The following is an 11,567-nucleotide window of genomic DNA, read 5'->3' on the forward strand; positions in this document are numbered from 1 at the left end:
CGTGCTTCTGGTTGTATTTCTACAAACACAAAGCTCTGTTCTTAACTAGTAACTCAGAGTCATCATACCAGAGAAGCCTGTCAGCTAGCGGTTTCAACCCTTCTATGAGGAAGTGTTTACACACACGTACGTCCAACCTATACATTTGCTAGCACCCTAAAGGAAGTAGTAAAGTACAAAGAAACTAGTACTGCACATCATACAAAGCCTGAGTGCATCGTGACTCACACCCCTGAAACGGAGTGGCCGAACCTCTGCCCTCTATCCAGCTAACAATGGACTACACTTACAGCAAGAAGAGACTAAACACAGAGTCAATAATTCACACATAAATTAGGAAGTAGCTACTGGCTGTGACCACTAGCTGTGTGTGTGTGTGTGTGTGTGTGTGTGTGTGTGTGTGTGTGTGTGTGTGTGTGTGTGTGTGTGTGTGTGTGTGTGTGTGTGTGTGTGTGTGTGTGTGTGTGTGTGTGTGTGTGTGTGACAGACAGACAGACAGACAGACAGACAGACAGACAGACAGACAGACAGACAGACAGAGCAAGAGGGAGTGAGAGAGCAAGCGAGAGGACTCCAGTTGTTGTAACAAGGTAGAGTACATGTAGAGAATTCTGCTGGTGTAGATTCTAGGCCTAGAAGACCATTACGCCCTACATTAGGTCTGTTTAGTGAAACACTGCCTCTCCCCCATCAGCTGGGAATGCCACAGCACAACAAAGTGCAGGACAGAAGGAAAGTGGGCCAGTGAGACAGTGAGGCGTTGTCTTTCCATCCCCCATTCCTCCATCGTTCGCTGGGATATATTCACACACAGGGTTTACTGTAAACATCTAAAGCCCAGTTAACTTCTTTCTCATCTCTCTCTCTTTCTCAACCTCCCTCAACAATCAGAGCATTGTATAGAGAACATCACCTGACCCAGATCACCTGACCCATCTTTCTAAATGCCTCTTCACAACGTAACAATTCTTTGTATATACAACTCTCCCCTCATCAAGACAACCCTTGTACCACGGGGGTCGTTTGTTTTGCGGTACCATGTTACATAGTAAGATTAAACATTGGTTGAACACGGTGAGATTGTAGACTCCTAAATTGATAGCTGTAAAATCACCTAAACATACTGCACTAACACTGAACAAAAAATATAAAACATACCATGTAACGTGTTAGTCCCATGTTTCATGAGCTGAAATAAAAGATCCCAGAAAATGTCCATAAGCACAAAAAGCTTATTTCTCTCAAATTGTGCGCACAAATTTGGATATATTCCTGTTAGTGAGCATTTCTCCTTGCCAAGACAATCCATCCACCTGACAGGTGTGGCAAATCAAAAAGCATGATCATTTCACAGGTGCGCCTTGTGCTGGGGACAATAAAAGGAAACTCTAAAATGTGCAGTTTTGTCACACAATACAATGCCACAGATGTCTCAAGATGAGGGAGTGTGCAATTGGCATGCCGACTGCAGTAATGTCCACCAGTTCTGTTGCCAGATAATTTAATGTTAATTTCTCTACCATAAGCCGCCTCCAACGTCGTTTTAGACAATTTGGCAGTACGTCCAACCGGCCTCACAACCGCAAATGTAAGCGCAGCCCAGGACCACCACATCCGTCTTCTTCACCTGTGGGATCGTCTGAGACCAGCCACCCAGACAGCACAAACTGTCAGAAACGTCTCAGGGAAGCTCATCTGCATGCTCGTCGTCCTCGCCAGGGTCTTGACCTTTGATGGCCACTGACACGCTGGAGAAGTGTGATCTTTACGGATGAATCCTGGTTTCAACTCTACCGGGCAGATGGAGTGTGTTTGGCGCCGTGTGGGCAAGCGGTTTGCTGATGTCAACGTTGTGAACAGAGTGCCCCATGGTGGCGGTGGGGTTATGGTATGGGGTAGGCATAAACTACAGACAACGAACACAACTGCATTTTATCAATGGCAATCTGAATGCACAGAGATACTGTGATGAGGCCCATTGTTGTGCAATTCATCCGCCGTCATCACCACATGTTTCAGCATGATAATGCAAGGCCCCATGTCACAAGGATCTGTACACAATTCCTGGAAGCTGAACATGCCCCAGGTCTTCCATGGCCTACATATTCACCAGACATTGAGCATGTTTGGAATGCTCTGGATCAACACGTACGACAGCAACTGTTCCAGTCAATATCCAGCAACTTCGCACGGCCATTGAGGAGGAGTGAGACAACATTCCACAGGCCACAATCAACAGCCTGATCAACTCTATGTGAAGGAGATGTGTCACGCTGCATGAGGTAAATGGTGGTCACACCAGATACTGACTGGTTTTCTGATCCACGCCCCTACCTTCTTTTAAAGGTGTCTGTGACCAACAGATACATATCTGTATTCCCAGTCATGTGAAACCCATAGATTAGGGCCTCATTTATTTATTCCAATTGACTGATTTCTTTATATGAACTAACTAACTCAGTAAAATCTTTGAAATTGTTGCATGTTGTAATATATTTTTGTTCAGTGTAGCTACTTCACATGCTGATATTGACTTTGGTATTATTGTGTGTTGTTACGTTACTAGCTACCTAGCTAGTGCCAAAAAGCACCTGGACCACCTTTTGAGACGTGCCTTTTGTTAAGTAAACCCGGTGATAAGAGGTTCTAGGGAAGCTGGAGTGGGTGATACTACTAAGAGCATGTTAGAAGACCACACTACAAGTCCCAAATTCAGACAGGTCAGATTGAAAGAGGAACAAGTCATGTTTCCTACACATTTTTAACACACTTGACTTCCTCTAATCTGTGTGTTGTGAGTCGGCCTAATCGTCCTCTAATCTGTGTGTTGTGAGTCGGCCTAATCGTCCTCTAATCTGTGTGTTGTGAGTCGGCCTAATCTTCATCTAATCTGTGTGTTGTGATTCGGCCTAATCGTCCTCTAATCTGTGTGTTGTGAGTCGGACTAATCGTCCTCTAATCTGTGTGTTGTGAGTCGGACTAATCGTCCTCTAATCTGTGTGTTGTGAGTCGGCCTAATCGTCCTCTAATCTGTGTGTTGTAAATCAGCCTAATCGTCCTCTAATCTGTGTGTTGTGAGTCGGCCTAATCGTCCTCTAATCTGTGTGTTGTGAGTCGGCCTAATCGTCCTCTAATCTGTATGTTGTGAGTCGGCCTAATCTTCCTCTAATCTGTGTGTTGTGAGTCGGCCTAATCGTCCTCTAAACTGTGTGTTGTGAGTCGGCCTAATCAGGCTCTAATCTGTGTGTTGTGAGTCGGCCTAATCGTCCTCTAATCTGTGTGTTGTGAGTCGGCCTAATCGTCCTCTAAGGTGTGTGTTGTGAGTCAGACTAATCTTCCTCTAAACTGTGTGTTGTGAGTCGGCCTAATCGTCCTCTAAACTGTGTGTTGTGAGTCGGCCTAATCGTCCTCTAATCTGTGTGTTGTGAGTCGGCCTAATCTTCCTCTAAACTGTGTGTTGTGAGTCGGCCTAATCAGGCTCTAATCTGTGTGTTGTGAGTCGGCCTAATGGTCCTCTAATTTGTGTGTTGTAAATCAGCCTAATCGTCCTCTAATCTGTGTGTTGTGAGTCGGCCTAATCGTCCTCTAATCTGTGTGTTGTGAGTCGGCCTAATCGTCCTCTAATCTGTGTGTTGTGAGTCGGCCTAATCGTCCTCTAATCTGTGTGTTGTGAGTTGGCCTAATCGTCCTCTAATCTGTGTGTTGTGAGTCGGCCTAATCGTCCTCTAATCTGTGTGTTGTGAGTCGGCCTAATCGTCCTCTAATCTGTGTGTTGTGAGTCGGCCTAATCGTCCTCTAATCTGTGTGTTGTGAGTCGGACTAATCGTCCTCTAATCTGTGTGTTGTGAGTCGGACTAATCGTCCTCTAATCTGTGTGTTGTAAATCAGCCTAATCGTCCTCTAATCTGTGTGTTGTGAGTCGGCCTAATCGACCTCTAATCTGTATGTTGTGAGTCGGCCTAATCTTCCTCTAATCTGTGTGTTGTGAGTCGGCCTAATCGTCCTCTAATCTGTGTGTTGTGAGTCGGCCTAATCGTCCTCTAATCTGTGTGTTGTGAGTCGGCCTAATCGTCCTCTAAAATGTGTGTTGTGAGTCGGCCTAATCAGGCTCTAATCTGTGTGTTGTGAGTCGGCCTAATGGTCCTCTAATCTGCGTGTTGTAAATCAGACTAATCGTCCTCTAATCTGTGTGTTGTGAGTCGGCCTAATCGTCCTCTAATCTGTGTGTTGTGAGTCGGCCTAATCAGGCTCTAATCTGTGTGTTGTGAGTCGGCCTAATCGTCCTCTAATCTGTGTGTTGTGAGTCGGCCTAATCGTCCTCTAATCTGTGTGTTGTGAGTCGGCCCAATCGTCCTCTAATCTGTGTGTTGTGAGTCGGCCTAATCTTCCTCTAATCTGTGTGTTGTGAGTCGGCCTAATCGTCCTCTAATCTGTGTGTTGTGAGTCAGACTAATCTTCCTCTAAACTGTGTGTTGTGAGTCGGCCTAATCGTCCTCTAATCTGTGTGTTGTGAGTCGGCCTAATCGTCCTCTACACTGTGTGTTGTGAGTCGGCCTAATCAGGCTCTAATCTGTGTGTTGTAAATCAGCCTAATCGTCCTCTAATCTGTGTGTTGTAAATGAGACTAATCGTCCTCTAATCTGTGTGTTGTGAGTCGGCCTAATCGTCCTCTAATCTGTGTGTTGTGAGCCGGCCTAATCAGGCTCTAATCTGTGTGTTGTGAGTCGGCCTAATCGTCCTCTAATCTGTGTGTTGTGAGTCGGCCTAATCGTCCTCTAATCTGTGTGTTGTGAGTCGGACTAATCGTCCTCTAATCTGTGTGTTGTGAGTCGGCCTAATCGTCCTCTAATCTGTGTGTTGTGAGTCGGCCTAATCGACCTCTAATCTGTATGTTGTGAGTCGGCCTAATCTTCCTCTAATCTGTGTGTTGTGAGTCGGCCTAATCGTCCTCTAATCTGTGTGTTGTGAGTCGGCCTAATCGTCCTCTAATCTGTGTGTTGTGAGTCGGCCTAATCGTCCTCTAATCTGTGTGTTGTGAGTCGGCCTAATCAGGCTCTAATCTGTGTGTTGTGAGTCGGCCTAATGGTCCTCTAATCTGCGTGTTGTAAATCAGACTAATCTTCCTCTAATCTGTGTGTTGTGAGTCGGCCTAATCGTCCTCTAATCTGTGTGTTGTGAGTCGGACTAATCGTCCTCTAATCTGTGTGTTGTGAGTCGGCCAAATCATCCTCTAATCTGTGTGTTGTGAGTCGGCCTAATCTTCCTCTAATCTGTGTGTTGTGAGTCGGCCTAATCGTCCTCTAATCTGTGTGTTGTGAGTCAGACTAATCTTCCTCTAAACTGTGTGTTGTGAGTCGGCCTAATCGTCCTCTAATCTGTGTGTTGTGAGTCGGCCTAATCGTCCTCTACACTGTGTGTTGTGAGTCGGCCTAATCAGGCTCTAATCTGTGTGTTGTAAATCAGCCTAATCGTCCTCTAATCTGTGTGTTGTAAATGAGACTAATCGTCCTCTAATCTGTGTGTTGTGAGTCGGCCTAATCGTCCTCTAATCTGTGTGTTGTGAGCCGGCCTAATCAGGCTCTAATCTGTGTGTTGTGAGTCGGCCTAATCGTCCTCTAATCTGTGTGTTGTGAGTCGGCCTAATCGTCCTCTAATCTGTGTGTTGTGAGTCGGACTAATCGTCCTCTAATCTGTGTGTTGTGAGTCGGCCTAATCGTCCTCTAATCTGTGTGTTGTGAGTCGGACTAATCGTCCTCTAATCTGTGTGTTGTGAGTAGGCCTAATCGTCCTCTAATCTGTGTGTTGTGAGTCGGACTAATCTTCCTCTAAACTGTGTGTTGCGAGTCGGCCTAATCGTCCTCTAATCTGTGTGTTGTGAGTCGGCCTAATCGTCCTCTAATCTGTGTGTTGTGAGTCGGCCTAATCGTTCTCTAATCTGTGTGTTGTGAGTTGGACTAATCTTCCTCTAAACTGTGTGTTGTGAGTCGGCCTAATCTTCTCCTGCTGGCTGCTGCAAATATGAAAAATCTCCACACATATTCTGTGTGTGCGCGCGTCTTGATTTTACTTGAAGGGTTATGAAACGATGACTAAACATGTCACCTGTACACACTGTTAACAGATGGCCGGTGAGGTAGTTGAGTAACCATGGTTACTCTCCTGAGCTGTGAGGAACAGATGCTCCTGTGGATTCTCAATGACTACCTTCACTAACGCTAAAACCCCATTCACACACACCGTTACCCTGGAGAACATTTGGACCTGGGATCCGAATTACACACTGTGGCATTATAGTTACCCAAACTCTCCTCCCCATAACTGACTGGCTTATCAGAAATGTTTGCTAACCTTCCTGTCCTAGGTCCAGGTCAGTTGTGTTTGAGCTCTAGTGTGTGTCCGTCAGGTTGTCATTGATGGAAAAGGGCTTCCAGTGTCGAGGCATTGCACTGACCCATGCCTGACACTGTTTCCACAACACACACACAGGCAGACAGACACTGCATCATCACCGTCTCTCTCACACACACACACAGCCTAGTGCAATAGCATAAATGTTAGTCGCAATGACTGTTGAGCAAAATCATACTGCACTACAACAAAGAAGTAGGGCTGTCAACCAAAGTTATTCTACTGAACTCAAACATCACTAAAACTACAGCTAATCTGTAAGTCTAGCTACCTCAGGAAACAGGTAGAATTACTAAAACTACAGCTGATCTGTAAGTCTAGCTACCTCAGGAAACAGGTAGCATCATTAAAACTACAGCTGATCTGTAAGTCTAGCTACCTCAGGAAACAGGTAGCATCACTAAAACTACAGCTGATCTGTAAGTCTAGCTACCTCAGGAAACAGGTAGAATTACTAAAACTACAGCTGATCTGTAAGTCTAGCTACCTCAGGAAACAGGTAGCATCATTAAAACTACAGCTGATCTGAAAGTCTAGCTACCTCAGGAAACAGGTAGCATCATTAAAACTACAGCTGATCTGTAAGTCTAGCTACCTCAGGAAACAGGTAGCATCATTAAAACTACAGCTGATCTGTAAGTCTAGCTACCTCAGGAAACAGGTAGCATCATTAAAACTACAGCTGATCTGTAAGTCTAGCTACCTCAGGAAACAGGTAGCATCACTAAAACTACAGCTGATCTGTAAGTCTAGCTACCTCAGGAAACAGGTAGCATTACTAAAACTACAGCTGATCTGTAAGTCTAGCTACCTCAGGAAACAGGTAGCATTACTAAAACTACAGCTGATCTGTAAGTCTAGCTACCTCAGGAAACAGGTAGCATTACTAAAACTACAGCTGATCTGTAAGTCTAGCTACCTCAGGAAACAGGTAGCATCATTAAAACTACAGCTGATCTGTAAGTCTAGCTACCTCAGGAAACAGGTAACATCATTAAAACTACAGCTGATCTGTAAGTCTAGCTACCTCAGGAAACAGGTAACATCACTAAAACTACAGCTGATCTGTAAGCCTAGCTACCTCAGGAAACAGGTAGCATCATTAAAACTACAACTGATCTGTAAGCCTAGCTACCTCAGGAGACAGGTAGATATATCGTAGGCTTATATACCTGTCTATACCCCATGTGAGCTAATTAGCTAACAACCATGACAACAGGACACACACACACACACACATCTACTCACAGAAACTAGCATCTAGAACAACACCACGTGGCCCTTCTGACCTCTTTCTCCTTGATCTGTATTAGTCTTCAGGCAAAACAGACCTCACCTGTACCTGGCTGTACCGGTCGCCTGGCCAACCCTGCACCACACTGACTCACTTGCACAAATGAAAGGCTAGAGAGTTTGCCTCTCTTATCTCTCCATCTAATCCACCCTTTACAGAAATATCACTTCATGACTTGGTAGTGGTACAAACTAGAGGTCGACCAATTAATCGGAATGGCCAATTAATTATGACCGATTTCAAGTTTTCATAACAATCGGAAATCTGTAATTTTGGGCGCCGATTTTGCCGAATTTTTTAAATATTTTTTTACACCTTTATTTAACTAGGCAAGTCAATTAAGAACACATTCTTATTTTCAATGACGGCCTAGGAACGGTGGGTTAACTGCCTTGTTCAGGCGCAGAACGACAGATCTTTACCTTGTCAGCTCAGGGATTCAATCTTGCAACCTTACGGTTAACTAGTCCAACGCTCTAACCACCTGCCTCACGAGGAGCCCGCCTGTTACGCGAATGCAGTAAGAAGCCAAGGTAAGTTGCTAGCTAGCATTAAACTTATCTTATAAAAAACAATCAATCAATCATAATCACTAATAATAACTACACATGGTTGATGATATTACTAGTTTATCTAGCTTGTCCTGCGTTGCATATAAATCGATGCAGTGCGCATTCGCGAAAAAGGACTGTCGTTGCTCCAACGTGTACCTAACCATAAACATCAATGCCTTTCTTATATTTTTTCTTTTTTTCCTTTTTTAAAAATGTTATCCCCTTTTCTCCCCAATTTTCGTGGTATCCAATCGCTAGTCGCTATCTTGTCTCATCGCTATAACTCCCGTACGGGCTCGGGAGAGACGAAGGTTGAAAGCCATGCGTCCTCCGAAGCACAACCCAACCAAGCCGCACTGCTTCTTAACATATCGCGCCTCCAACCCGGAAGCCAGCCGCACCAATGTGTCGGAGGAAACACCGTGCACCTGGTCCCCTCGGTTAGCGCGCACTGCGCCCGGCCCGCCACAGGAGTCGCTGGAGTGCGATCAGACAAGGATATCCCTACCGGCCAAACCCTCCCTAACCCGGGCGACGCTAGGCCAATTGTGCATCGCCCCACGGACCTCCCGGTCGCGGCCGGCTGCGACAGAACCTGGGCGCGAACCCAGAGACTCTGGTGGCGCAGACCACTGCGCCACCCGGGAGGCCTATCAATGCCTTTCTTAAAATCAATACACAGAAGTATATATTTTTAAACCTGCATATTTAGCTAAAAGAAATCCAGGTTAGCAGGCAATATTAACCAGGTGAAATTGTGTCACTTCTCTTGCGTTCATTGCACGCAGTGTCAGGGTATATGCAACAGTTCGGGCCGCCTGGATCATTGCGAACTAATTTGCCAGAATTTTCCGTAATTATGACATAACATTGAAGGTTGTGCAATGTAACAGGAATATTTACTTATGGATGCCACCCGTTAGATAAAATACGGAACGGTTCTGTGTTTCACTGAAAGAATAAAAGTTTTGTTTTTGAGATGATAGTTTCCATATTCAACCATATTAATGACCTAAGGCTCATATTTCTGTGTGTTATTATGTTATAATTAAGTCTATGATTTGATAGAGCAGTCTGACTGAGCGATGGTAGGCACCAGCAGGCTCGTAAGCATTCATTCGTTTTGCCAGCAGCTCTTCGCAATGCTTCAAGCATTGCACTGTTAATGACTTCAAGCCTATCAACTCCCGAGATTAGGCTGGTGTAACCGATGTGAAATGGCTAGCTAGTTAGCGGAGTGCGCGCTAATAGCGTTTCAAACGTCACTCGCTCTGAGACTTGGAGAAGTTGTTTCCCTTGCTCTGCATGGGTAACGCTGCTTCGAGGGTGGCTGTTGTCGATGTGTTCCTGGTTCGAGCCCAGGTAGCGGCGAGGAGAGGGATGGAAGCTATACTGTTACACTGGCAATACTAAAGTGCCTATTAGAACATCCAATAGTCAAAGGTATATGAAATACAAATCATATAGAGAGAAATAGTCCTATAATTCCTACAACCTAAAACTTCTTACCTGGGAATATTGAAGACTCATGGTAAAAGGAACCACCAGTTTTCATGTTCTCATGTTCTGAGCAAGGAACTTAAAAATTAGCTTTCTTACATGGCACATATTGCACTTTTACTTTCTTCTCCAACAATTTGTTTTTGCATTATTTAAACCAAATTGAACATGTTTCATTATTTATTTGAGGCCAAATTGATTTTATTGATGTATTATATTAAGTTAAAATAAGTGTTCATTCAGTATTGTTGTAATTGTCATTATTCAAATTAATTGTTTTAATCATCCGATTAATCGGTATCGGCTTTTTTGGTCCTCCAATAATCGTTATCGGCATTGAAAAATCATAATCGGTCGACCTCTATCTAGTACAAACAGCTAGGCCTTCAGTATATAGTCAGGGGGGTCTCTCCCACATAGGGTCTTTGTACAGTGTATGGTTCCAGTTTTACACCAAGAGTGAGGGTATGGTTCCAGTTTCTGGTGAAATGATGGAACATACTTCTCAAACACAATAAGATCCCAGTCCTAAATGAGTACATGTCCAGGGTTATACTAGTTAACTAGGCCTAATAGAACCGCAGCCGGCTGGGGCATAGATCATTCATCAAGAGATGACTGTTGAAATGGAAAGAACTGTGATGATATTTCAACATTGTGCAATTGATAGTCTAAAATACTCCCTCAATTAGGTTTATTTTTCCTGCCACGTCCTTTATAGGCTACATTTATGAGGGGGATTGTGCTGTGTGAAATAGGCTATTAGGCTATTCTTCTTCACTGGCGTCTCATGTTAGCCTACAGTATTGTTGTGGCGTCTCATGTTAGCCTACAGTATTGTTGTGGCGTCTCATGTTAGCCTTCAGTATTGTTGTGGCGTCTCATGTTAGCCTACAGTATTGTTGTGGCGTCTCATGTTAGCCTACAGTATTGTTGTGGCGTCTCATGTTAGCCTACAGTGTTGTTGCATTGATGCCATATCAATGGAACAAAATAACACTTTACTCGGATCTTTGGCTTTATTAACAACTAGTTACTTGATTAAAAAACAAAAAACATCTACAGCATAGCATATAGTCTAGATCAGTTGATTTGCTGCGATAGGCCACTTTTAAAATAAATAATAGGCTAAATAGAAATCAATGTATCACGAATTTTATCATAGCTAATGATTTGTCTGACACGACTTTATCTCCCTTTCTATTATGTAAAATGTATTGTTGGATACAACGTATCTGGAGAAAGAAACCCAGCTGCGTGGACGCCTCAATAAGACAAGGATGGAATACAACTAACACCTGCACAGGGCCAAACCCCAAGAACAAGGCTGTCGAGTTGCAATTTCCCCAGTCCGCAACTTAGAGACAGACATATGGACCACAATAAAATATTATCCCCTACCTTATGAGAAATGATATCCCTTATCAACAGAAAGTCCAACTCCTCAGGATCTTTATTGCTTATTGCTTTTCTTATATATTTTTTTACCGCACTGAACAACCGCCTCGTCTTATAACTCAGTGCGCATCTCTCTGTTGTGCGGGCACCGTGACGTCACCCCGATGGTGGCGCGAGGGGTTTTCGTAGGAAAAAAAACACGTTCGAAACGGTATTAACCGCGTTTCACTAGTTGGCTGTGGTGAACTATCGTTGTTTTCACGGACCAATCAGAGCGAAGAGCGGTGAGAGTCTGGTGAATGGAATTCATCGAAAGTGAAGACTACTGACCATCTGACTTGCTTGGTCATTAATTATACATCACAGAAAGATGTGACGAGATACACAGAAATAGGACATTGAATGAGTCTTAT

The 11,567-nt window shown here is 44.2% G+C and overlaps 1 protein-coding gene across 1 annotated transcript in view; it reads right to left on the reverse strand.

Annotated features, from left to right (window-relative positions):
- Positions 1-11,320, reverse strand: part of zgc:165573 (cysteine-rich and transmembrane domain-containing protein 1) — a 33,594-nt gene extending 22,274 nt beyond the window's left edge. Inside the window, exon 1 of the mRNA XM_055927607.1 lies at positions 11,158-11,320. The gene's annotated coding sequence lies outside the window, so the exon portion shown is untranslated. The remainder of the gene's footprint in view (positions 1-11,157) is intronic.
- Positions 11,321-11,567: the final 247 nt, after the last annotated feature.

This window comes from Salvelinus fontinalis, chromosome 6 (genome assembly GCF_029448725.1).
Source record: "Salvelinus fontinalis isolate EN_2023a chromosome 6, ASM2944872v1, whole genome shotgun sequence".
NCBI lineage: Eukaryota > Metazoa > Chordata > Actinopteri > Salmoniformes > Salmonidae > Salvelinus > Salvelinus fontinalis.